The sequence below is a fragment of the Podarcis vaucheri genome (genome assembly GCF_965113315.1).
Source record: "Podarcis vaucheri genome assembly, chromosome: 13".
NCBI lineage: Eukaryota > Metazoa > Chordata > Lepidosauria > Squamata > Lacertidae > Podarcis > Podarcis vaucheri.
In genome coordinates this window covers 19,370,427-19,381,723 of record NC_138751.1, presented here as the reverse complement: position 1 = coordinate 19,381,723, position 11,297 = coordinate 19,370,427, and positions in this window count along the sequence as shown.

Genomic DNA, 11,297 nt, shown 5'->3' with positions numbered 1-11,297 from the left:
GCCTCACTCTGCACCTTCAGTGCATGCTTTTGGCTGGTTGGCTTGTGGCCTTGATACCTTGATTATGCGTCTTGTTTGCCTGGATGGCTGATGTAAAGATTTGTGCCTGTTTAGAAACCTCTGGAGTTTTCATGGGTGGAATGGAGCCGATGGTACAAAAATGAGAGTCATGTCCCTTGCTCTGCCCATGGCAGCCTTTGGCCACGGCCACCTCTTGACATGCAGAAGGTTGTCCACGAAGGAAGGAAGCCCTTCGGCTGATGATAAAGCTTCACCCCAGTGTATGGACCCCATAACATACATGAGTAAGGTCACCCTCTAGCCTCCAAAGGATGCTTGGGGAAGCTGTGGCCCTCCAGATCTTGCTGAAATACAACTCCCATCACCCCTGACCTTTGGCCATGCTGCCTGGGGCTGATGGGAGTTGGAGTACAACAACTGCAGCACCACGGCTTCCCTGTCCCTCACAGAGAACTAGACCTCAGAAACAGATGCTGAGGTGTATTGATTTAAACCAGGCATAGGCAAACTCGGCCCTCCAGATGTTTTTGGCCTACAACCCCCACCATCCCTAGCTAACAGGACCAGTGGTCAGGGATGATGGGAATTGTAGTCCCCAAAACATATGGAGTGTCGAGTTTGCCTATGCCTGGTTTAAACGGTTGTGCTCAGGTCTTGCTTTGGGCTTCCCATAGGCATCTGCAAGAACAAGATGATGGACTAGATTGGCCACTGGCCTGATCCAGCGCGGCTCTTATGTTCTTAACAAAAAGCCAGATTCCCCACCCACTAATGCAAAGTAAAAACACAGCATTAGCCCTGACACGCAGCAGACATTGTCAGGGCTAGCCCAAAGCATGTTGCTGCCTGAGGCAAAGCCGAGTGGGCTGGCTGTTTCATCTGACCATCAATGAAATAGGGGCCTCAGAAACTCCAGTGGCAGACTTTGGGCTCTCCAATTTCAGTGGCACCCCATGCAATGCTAAAATTTGCTGCCCCCTGCCTCTTGCGCTCCATCCTGCAGCATTGCTGTGGCGCCGCTTGCAGCACAGCACATGGTCCAGCCAAACTGGTCACAGTATCCTAAAACCACCTCTGACCACACATGGGGAAGCTGGCTTGTTTGAGAGGCCAGATCAAGCCATGTGCCATACACAGCTCGGTCAGGATGAGTCATGAGAAACAGCCAGCATTTGTCACCTGATGAGGTTGCCTCACTTTGCCTAGTGGTAGGGGCTGCTGCCCTGGACATTGTATTAGAAGGGTGGCTGAGGCAGTGATTAAGTCCAGTTGCGAACAACTCTGGGGTTGCGGTGCTCATCGCGCTTTACTGGCTGAGGGAGCCGGCGTTTGTCTGCAGACAGTTTTTCTGGGTCATGTGGCTAGCATGACTAAGCCGCTTCTGGCGAAACCAAAGCAGCGCACGGAAATGCCGTTTACCTATTTATCTACTTGCACTTTGTTTGGTCCCAGCTCCTGCCAACCTGGCAATGAGGATAGTGGTCCTAAAAAGCAAGCTCCTTTCCCCCCTGTCAGGGAACTGACATCAGAGCGAAAGGCGAAGGAGAGGCTCCCTGACTCTGCAGGAGAAGGTACCAGCACCAGGGGGAGACGCAGCTTGGTAGAGGAGGAAGGAAATTGTCGTAACAACAGGGATCAAGAGGGCAAATGGGGGAAGCGGAGGGAGAGCTCCGGGATTCTTCCCTGGACATCAGTGAGGAGAGCACTGGTCCTCCACTACCCACGCCCTCCCTGCGCAGAAGACTCCCGCGCAGTGAGAGGCGGAGACGACTGGGAGTCAAACAGCTTTCATGCTGGAAAAGGTTTAAGAAACGCCCACAGACAGATTCTGCTAGCGACTGAGGCAGCCACGCTGAGATGGGCTGTGCAGTCAGGACGGTTTAACCAAGGCAATTAAGCCCCCTAACGGGGACAATTTACGCACGAGTAACTCAAACCCATTACACCCCCTAACCTGATCAGTTCTGGAGAGTTGTCAATGTGGAGAGTTGGTAGGGACTAAACAGTCACTCGCTTCAGTTCGCTGCCCAAACGCTGCAAGACTGTCCCATCTGCCATCTCCTCCCTCTGCCCCTGAAGTCCTTTGCCTGCTGTGGTCTGATTTCAAACCATGCTGCAAAGCAAAACACATCATCTAGTGTCATTCTGACACCAGGTGATTGGCAGGTGGGCGGTTCTGCTCACCTATCAAAGAAAAGCCACAGAGGATGGAGGGGACATGAGGATCACCTCTCCACCTCTGTCATAAAGCCTAGGTAAAGGTAAAGGGACCCCTGACCATTAGGTCCAGTTGTGACCTACTCAGGGGTTGTGGCGCTCATCTCGCTTTACTGGCCAAGGGAGACGATGTACAGTGCCCAGCATGACTAAGCCACTTCTGGCGAACCAGAGCAGCACACGGAAACACTGTTTACCTTCCAGCCGGAGCGGTACCTATTTATCCACTTGCACTTTGATGTGCTTTCGAACTGCTAGGTGGGCAGGAGCAGGAACCGAGCAACGGGAGGCTCACCCCGTCGCAGGGATTCGAACCGTTGACCTTCCGATTGGTAAGCCCTGGGCTCTGTGGTTTAACCCACAGCGCCACCCGCATCCAACGTCATAAAGCCTAGTTGATAGCTAATAATCACCTGGATTTAGGCATTGCCTAGGCAGTCATCCATGTTTACTTTCTCACCGAAATACAGACATTGTGCTGGCTTGGTGAAGCTCTCGCCCTGCTCTCTGCAGCGCAGAGTCTCCAGCTAACTCTACCACATGGAGAAGATCTCTGACATGTGACTGTCCTTAAGCTTCTGGTGAGATGTCATGTTTACACAGCCACAGCTCAGAGGTTGTCCTTGCAAGGTGGTTATCCAGACATAAGAGGCCTTGTCCATAAGTCCCAGCGTTCTTACCTGGCCACACGCTCTCTTAGAATAATAAAATCATAGAACGGTAGATTTGGAAAGGACCACAGGGGTCACTGAGTCCAACCCCCAGCAATGCAGGAATCTTTTTGCCCAACGTGAGGCTCGAACCCACGACCTTGAGTCTCAAGCTCTACCGCCTGAGTTACATCCATCATAGGCTCTTGCATTGGTTACCGTCAATGCAGGACTTTAGGGCTGAAGTCCAGAAGGGTCTCTAAACAGGGCCAGTACTCTCACTCTCCTGCTGACGCTCTTGATTCATTCGAAGGATGCTTTGTTCCTCTAGGGAACAGCAGAGAAAGCTTTGCAGTTTAAACTGGTGTTGGGATGAAAGAACAAGGACTCAAAAGCCGCCCCCTTGCTGCCAACAAGTGCTGTTGACTCTCTTTCGATTCCCAGCCCCTTGAGGCCTGCTCTGCACACCCCGCAGAACGATGCGGTGGAGAGATAATGGGATGAACCTGGACCACTTCAGACTGAGTGGGAAAGCACTTCTGAGCACCGCATGCAGAGAACCTGCAAGCCAGCTTCTCGTTGTTATTGTTTAGGTATGGTGAAAACAACAAGAAGAAGAACCTCAGAAAATAATTTTAATCCCTGCAAGCAAGAAATAAAATTAAAAAATACTTCAGAGAGGAGGATTCAAGCTCAGCCCTCTCCCAATCATGCCATTTTTTCTACTGTAGGGGGTTTCATGCATAGGGGAGAACAGTGCTTTTTTTCTAAAAAAATGTTTAGGGGTACTCTTATTTTCCTACTCGTATTGAAATACTGCCCCTCAATGAGGCCAAACTTAGATTCACAAAATGTTTAGGGGTATGCGTACCCCTGCATACCCCCCCCCAAGAAGAAAAGCACTGGAGGAGAATTAAAAAACTGGATTCCCCAGCTGAATTGGTACAATCCACACTAACACCTCGAGTTTTTTCATCACTTCGTTTGCCAGCTTATTTTGCTTATTATATTTAGACCAGGTCTGAATCTCCTTTACCTCTTGAGCAAGGGCTGATACAGCTTTGGTGGCCTCAGTGGCCATCCAAAATTTGCTTGTTGCTAACACACACACACACGGGACAAGGTAGTGTCGCTGACCTTACGCTATATGTCTCGGAAACGCAGTGTGAATTCTGGCAGAAAGCACCTATTCATCTTTATGGCTCTAAGCTTAGAATTGAGGCAGGAGGAGGCAGACAGGGCAGAAATTCGATTTGGTGATTCGCACCTTCCTAAAACAATATGCAAACAAAACAAAAAAAAAACCAGTTACCTTTTGGAATTCTCCAAATTCTGGAAGGCAGTTTTCCAAACAAAAAGCGTGTACTAAAGAATGCAAAACAACAACAACACACCATATTTGTGAAAACAACATACAAAATTGTGTGCAGATTGCTTGTAAAAAAAATGTATATAGTAGGAGAACTGTGCATTAAAATAATGACAAATTGTCATGAGGACTTTCCCCAAAAATTACAAATGGATCTGTAAGGGCAGTGAACCAAACCTAAGACTGGAAAACCGAGTAACTCAGAGAAACCAAAATTAAAAGAGTCATCTGCCCCTAGGGGCAGGGAAGAAAACAAGCTCAGAACCAGAAGGGGGCTGAGGGTTGCTGTGCCACAGCCCTTAGCTCACATTGGCTCTTGGTTCCAATGCACACAGCAAGCCAAGATGCTCTGCTCCCACTTCAGTTCAGAGCGAGAGGGTGAGTGAGATAATCAAACACTGCTTTTGAACAAGTATATCAGAGGTTGAAGAGTGTTCAGAAGTTGTTATCACCCAGACTGACAGCTGTGTTTGTGACATAAATTTGCTAGTTGTCCCCTCCATAATTTCACAGACAAAAATAGGGAAACATTTAATGCACACAAGGGATTATTATTTTGACACATGCTCATCCTGCCCCTTGCACCCATATATTGCCAAAGGCTCTATTTGCTGTGTGCAGTAACATGTCATTTCCCACTTTTCAAAACCAAGGTGTTTTATGCTGGGTGTGTGTGTAGAATTGTCCTACCATCTGTTAACAGAAGTTTCAAAGCCTTACTAGCATTTGAAACTGCTGTTGTGTACACTGCGTTATGCCTTAGTGTTCATGCAAAAGCATTTGTGCACATGTGCACTAGAGGTAGCAAGACTCACCTTTTCCTCGCTCAGAGATCTAACTTCTAGGCACCGAGAGAGAGAGAGAGAGAGAGACAGACAGACAGACAGACACAGATAATAATAATAATAATAATAATAATAATAATAATAATAATAATAATAATTTATTTATACCCCGCCCATCTGGCTGGGCCTCCCCAGCCACTCTGGGCGGCTTCCATAAAAACCAAAAATACAATAAAATATCACACGTTAAAAACTTCCCTGAACAGGGCTGCCTTAAGATGTCTCCTGAATGTCAGGTAGTTGTTTATCGCTTTGACATCTGCTGGATAGACATACAGACAGACAGACAGACAGACAGACAGACAGACAACTGAATTCTGAAGAACGACAACACTCACAACTTGGACTAACACATTTTAACAAGACTTTCTCAAAAGCGAGCACTTTCAGGCTATCACTATTTTCAGGTGGGATTCAATTATGTGCTGACAAATTCAGGTTGGTTTGGAGTTCTTGTGCAACAAACCGGCTTCTCCAAAAGATTGGACTTTTTGCAATAAGTGATGGGGACATGCATTGGAAAGTGAGGGATAACACTTGGGGTGGATCTACACCCGGGGGGGGCACTATAAATAAGTCAGAAATTAAATACAAAAGAAAAAAATGCTATGGAAAAGCACTTAGAATTTTGTTTTGCTCTCCTGCGCCATCTGGTGTTACATGTTTATAATGCATTCAAAACACTGTTGTTTTTTAACTAATGTAGCTGAGTCCTTGCTTTGGTACAATGTCATCTAACCTCCCCAGGAACAAATCAGGACGAATGCTCAAGGAAACAGGTTGTCTGGAAGTATCCAAAGTAAGGACAGTGAATTATTGGGACTGTGATCCAGGGGATGTATACTACACAAGGCAGGGGTGTTAATTATTAGGGGCTGGCCCAAAGGGAATTCCCAGGTCTCTTGTGCCAGGCCCCAGGTCTCTTGCCCCTTCCCTCTTCCTTTTTTGGAAAAAAACCTTTGCTTCCAGGGCACCTGCCTACTAGACCCACCCACCCACAGGCCTGCCATACATTTATGCTCATTCATGTTGGGAGCCTATGACCCAGGCCATTTAAATTCTTAGTAACTCCTGCTGTTCCTGGTCACTAAGGGAGAGTGGGAGCCAGGGCCAGCTCTACTATTAGGCAGGATGTGGTGGCAGCCTCTAGCAGCAGATATAGGTGTTGGGGTCAGCGGTGAGTTGCTGGGATGGCAAAGCTATGTGTCACACACAGCCTGCCCTGTGCCCCCTAAGCAGGTCTTTTGCCCTGAGATATTCTGGAGGACGTTGTCTCATCCACTGAGATTCAGCAACCAGTCTGGTCGGCTTCCGAGCATGGAATGGGTGAGAGGGGCCTCTCATCTTTTGCCTCAGGCAGCAAAATGCCTTGGGCTTGCCCTGAGTTGGAGTTAACAGTGGCATTCCAGGATTTGTTGGGCGCTGCAGCAATCTTCAGGAACTGCTGCTGCTGCTGCACATTGTTGTCGGCAAATCGCGAAAATGCAGGGAACCCAGGGACGCTGCAAGGAAATGAGAGATGTTTTGAACAGTTTTGTGCCAGGGGTTTGGGGGAAAACCAGAAGGAAAGGCCAACTGCCTGTTGGTTTATGGGTGTCCAGGGATCAAGGGTCATCTGCAGGACTGGGCAGGGATACCTCTTTCCCCCCACTTCCTCCCATCCCCGGCAAATTGCCTGTTCAATAAATAATGTTGTGTTTCAAAGCAGAGTCTTTGAAGGGGACGTGAGCTGTGACAGCTGAGCAAAGGGAAACATGAAGCTATTAGAGGAGGAAAATGTACTTGGGAGAAGAGAGAGAGAGAGAGAGAGAGAGAGAAGGCAATTCAGCACTTTGAGCTCTGGGTGCTGAGTTCAGTGTTATCTGACACCCGCCCTTGCTCTTCTCTCTCCCCCCCCCCCAATCTTCTTTTCAAAATTTGACTTTCCAGAGCTCCTTCACAATTGCGCCTGGCTCTCGTTGTGGGGGAATAGTTTAAGAAGGGTGATGGTCAGATTGGGAACAGGCAGACAAGGCATTTAATGGGCAACAGGAGAGGGCGAGGCCTTAAGCAGCATCACAGACTGGCAAGGTCTGAGCCAGCCCCCAAAGGGGCAAGGGAACAACTACTTCTTTCGTTCGTGAGCTTTCATAGTTTGGCAAGGGGGCAGTTATAACCTTCTGTGTTTCATGTGCACATATAGGCATCTCCCCACTTACACGGGGGTTACATTACGTTCCCGGCTACCGCACATATTTGTGAAAACACGTGTAGTGGTGAACATAATCCGAAAAGCCTGCAAACACCCTCAAAACCACTGGGAACCCTTGAAAAACCAGCAGCACTTAGCAGACTGGCATGAATGGTGGCAATGGTGGCTCTCAGTCTTGCTCATCACTGATGATGTGGAAACAGCAATGGGGGGGGGTACTCCGGAGTGCCTGGCTGTGATTCAGAAATATATTGGCACCCCAAAGTCCTTGGGATTGCTCTTTTTGCTCCATTTTTGCAGCTTTCTCACTGTTCTTTGGCCATTTTCGCCCTTTTTGTGTGCCTTTTTTGCAGTTTAAATTGATTCAATTATTTCCCAGCCTCGCATATATATGTGGTCACTCACAGGTCAAATGTGCATATGTGGGGAGACACCTGTACCTTTTCCATCATCCTTAGCCATTGGCCACACTTTTTTATATATATAAATTTTTTTATTGGTTTTACAAAGTTTTTTTAAAACAAACAAACATATAAAAAGACATACAAACACGTATAGTTTCATAACATTTTTTCATAAACCTCTTTTCTCAGACTCCCCCATACCTCCCCTTTCTGCATCCCAATGTCCAAAATTTTTTAGCAGCTTCTAAATATTTCTGTCCAACCTCTGTCGTCTTAATCTTTTCTTTAATCTAATCTTATATCGCTGTAACCCTTTCTTTCTCAAAACCTCAACATTCTAACATTCATCAAGTTTATAATAGTCCTTAAGATAGATTTTGAATTTCTTCCATTCTTCTTCCGCCGTCTCTTTTCCCTGGTCACGGATTCTGCCAGTCATCTCGGCCAATGACATATAGTCCATCACTTTCATCTGCCATTCTTCCAAGGTGGGTAGGTCTTGTGTCTTCCAATACTTTGCGATGAGTATTCTTGCTGCTGTTGTTGCATACATAAAGAAAGTTCTATCTTTCTTTGGCATCAATTGGCCGACAATGCCCAAGAGAAAGGCCTCTGGTTTCTTAGGGAAAGTACATTTAAGTACCTTTTTCATTTCATTATATATCATTTCCCAGAAAGCCTTAATCTTCGGGCATGTCCACCAAAGGTGATAGAAAGTACCTTCAGTTTCTCTACATTTCCAACACTTATTATCAGGCAAATGGTAAATTTTTGCTAGCTTGACTGGGGTCATGTACCACCTGTAAATCATTTTCATAATATTTTCCTTTAAGGCATTACATGCCGTAAACTTAATACCGGTGTTCCATAACCTTTCCCAGTCAACAAACAGAATGTTATGACCAATGTCCTGTGCCCACTTAATCATGGCTGATTTAACCGTTTCATCTTGTGTATTCCATTTCAACAGCAAATTATACATTCTTGACAAATTCTTAGTATTGGGTTCTAACAGTTCAGTCTCTAATTTGGATTTTTCCACCTGGAAGCCAATTTTCCTGTCTTGTTTATAAACCTCCATTATTTGATAATAATGGAGCCAATCTCGTACTTTAGGTTTCATTTTCTCATGACTCTGTAATTTCAATTTGTCTCCATCTTGTTCCAAAATCTCCCAATACTTTGGCCATCCGACCTCCATATTGAGTTTCTTCAGTGCCTTAGCCTCCAAGGGTGACAACCATCTAGGGGTTTTGTTTTCCAACAAATCTTTATATCTTATCCAAACATTAAACAACGCTTTTCTGACAATGTGATTTTTAAAGGCCCTATGCAAAGTGCATAGTGCATAGCCATTGGCCACACTGGCCAAGAATGATGGGACAGACTCCCTGCTCTAAAAGATTTGTGCAAGCCAAGAGATGAAGCCCTATAGCAACCTTTGCAAATGTTTTCCAGTCAGCATGCCAGACCCTTATATCCCCCAACCCTAGGGTGGGCTGGGGGGGGGCAAATTTGACACATGGGTAGGGCTACACACCTGTCAATCACCTAGTGTCACTACAATATCAGATGATGCTGTGTGTTGAAGTTCAGATCGCTGCAACTTCAAAGTGCAGTGTAGGGGCTTTTTGAAAGCCCTTTTGCAAACAGCTCTGAGCTGCTCTTTGAACCTCTGAAAGCCAACAGATGAGCAGTGGGAGCGTTCCTTGCTCCAGCAGCAAAGGAACAATCCTAGAGCTCACAGTTGCTCCATTTCAGCCACATCAGTATTTGCCCCACACCTGACATCACGTACATCATCAAATGTGGAGCAAGTGGGCATGGTTTGGAGGGACATGGCCTTGCAAGCCAAACAGAGACCTCTGGTGGGCCAAATCTGGCCTTTGGGATGGAGCTTCCACACCCTTCGAATACAGTCTCATGATCCCTGAAGATTGGCTTGGGTGGCCAGGGCCGATATGGGTTGGAGTCAATGAGATCTGGAGGGCACAGGTTCCCCATCCCTGTTGTAGGAGCAATATGCTTGCCAGACTCCCAGACTGCCTTTCTGGACTGAAACACATCAAGATGGCCTATGCTCTGCAACTTCTGAAAGTACATTTCTAACACCAAAGAGTGTTGATTGCTTAGCCGCCAAATCCAACATGGTAGCGATGCTGTCATCACTAACATTACCACCTATGAAGCTTGGAACCAACAGGTTTGCAGGCAGTGTGAATTGGCTGAGTAACAACATTAGCTCAAGTCACTTCTTTTAAAACTTATTTCATTCATCCTTCTGAAACAGAAACTTGCTCACAAGATATAAACCCCAATCACCTCCGCCCCAAATACCCACATCTCCCCATTTCATAGGGAGGAAATGCTTTTGAGTCTTTCCCACAAGCATCTCCTCCCTCCCTGGCCATCACATCTTTACTCAAATTTCCTCTTAGCTATGAACTCCCTAGATGTGAAAAACGGGGTTGACAATATGCTATCCTTGGGAACTGTGGTATGTGTTAAAATGGCAGGCTGTGCCCTACATGGCACCTTAGCTTTCATGCCCATGCACTTCATCTCTGTGTGCCCAAGGGACTCAATGCATTTACCCACCCACTCAAATTTCTGATGCATTCACCCACTTCTAGAAACCCTGGGGAGGGAGGCTAAACACTGATGCCTCTCTACAGTGGTAGCTCACTCTAGCAAAATGTCAAATGTTAACCCCAGCAGTATCATGATGGGATACTGCTGAAAAATGGGGGGGGGGGGGAGCGAACAGGCACAGCTGTTATCTCTGGTTGGTAGCATGCACAGGCTCAAATGAGGTAGGGGCAGGATGCAGGGATGCGACACTTGTGGCTGCCATCAACTTACAACTCACTCACTTTCGCCATGTTGTCATTGTGTGATTGTTACTCCGGTTGCATATTGCTGCTCCGACCTTTGATAAACCAATGTATCTCTCTATGAATCTGTAGCCCAAAGCAGATTATATAGGGAAGACGCCATTGAGTAGTAGAAAAAGTCACCAGGGCAATTGAGCCTTCCTGAGTACTGGAGCTGCTGCCAGGTTAGATCTGATTGCTGGATGCCAGGAACAGGGCCTTGCTTGCTGTGGCCCCCTGGTTATTATTTATTAAATTTGTATACCACCCTTTGTCTGAAGATCTCAAAGCATAAGCACACATTCCAGAGGGCTCCTCCAACCCCCATTTCTACTCTCTTTTAGGTGGGATTTCACGAACTTAGTTTAGAAGGCCCTTTCCTGTGATCATCGCCCAACCAACTCTACCATGCTCAGTCGTCCAAGGGTCTCCTGCACCCTGAATGGACTCTACCCACTTTCTCTTGCTGCTGCCCATGCCTGGAATCACCTGTGACCATCAGTCCTGTTTGCTTCAAGTCCAAACCTCACATTTCCCACAAAGCCTTTGGATCTCCCGCTGCCCAGGCCCTAAGCTAAAGAACATTTAATTGATGCAATCACATATTCTTCCCTTGCCTCCTCACGTCTCCATTTGCCCCCTTCACCTGCTGCTTCCCTGAGTCTCTTTTAGATTTTAAGTCCTTTGGGGCTGAGTCCTTTCAAACTTGTTATTTGTACAGCACCAT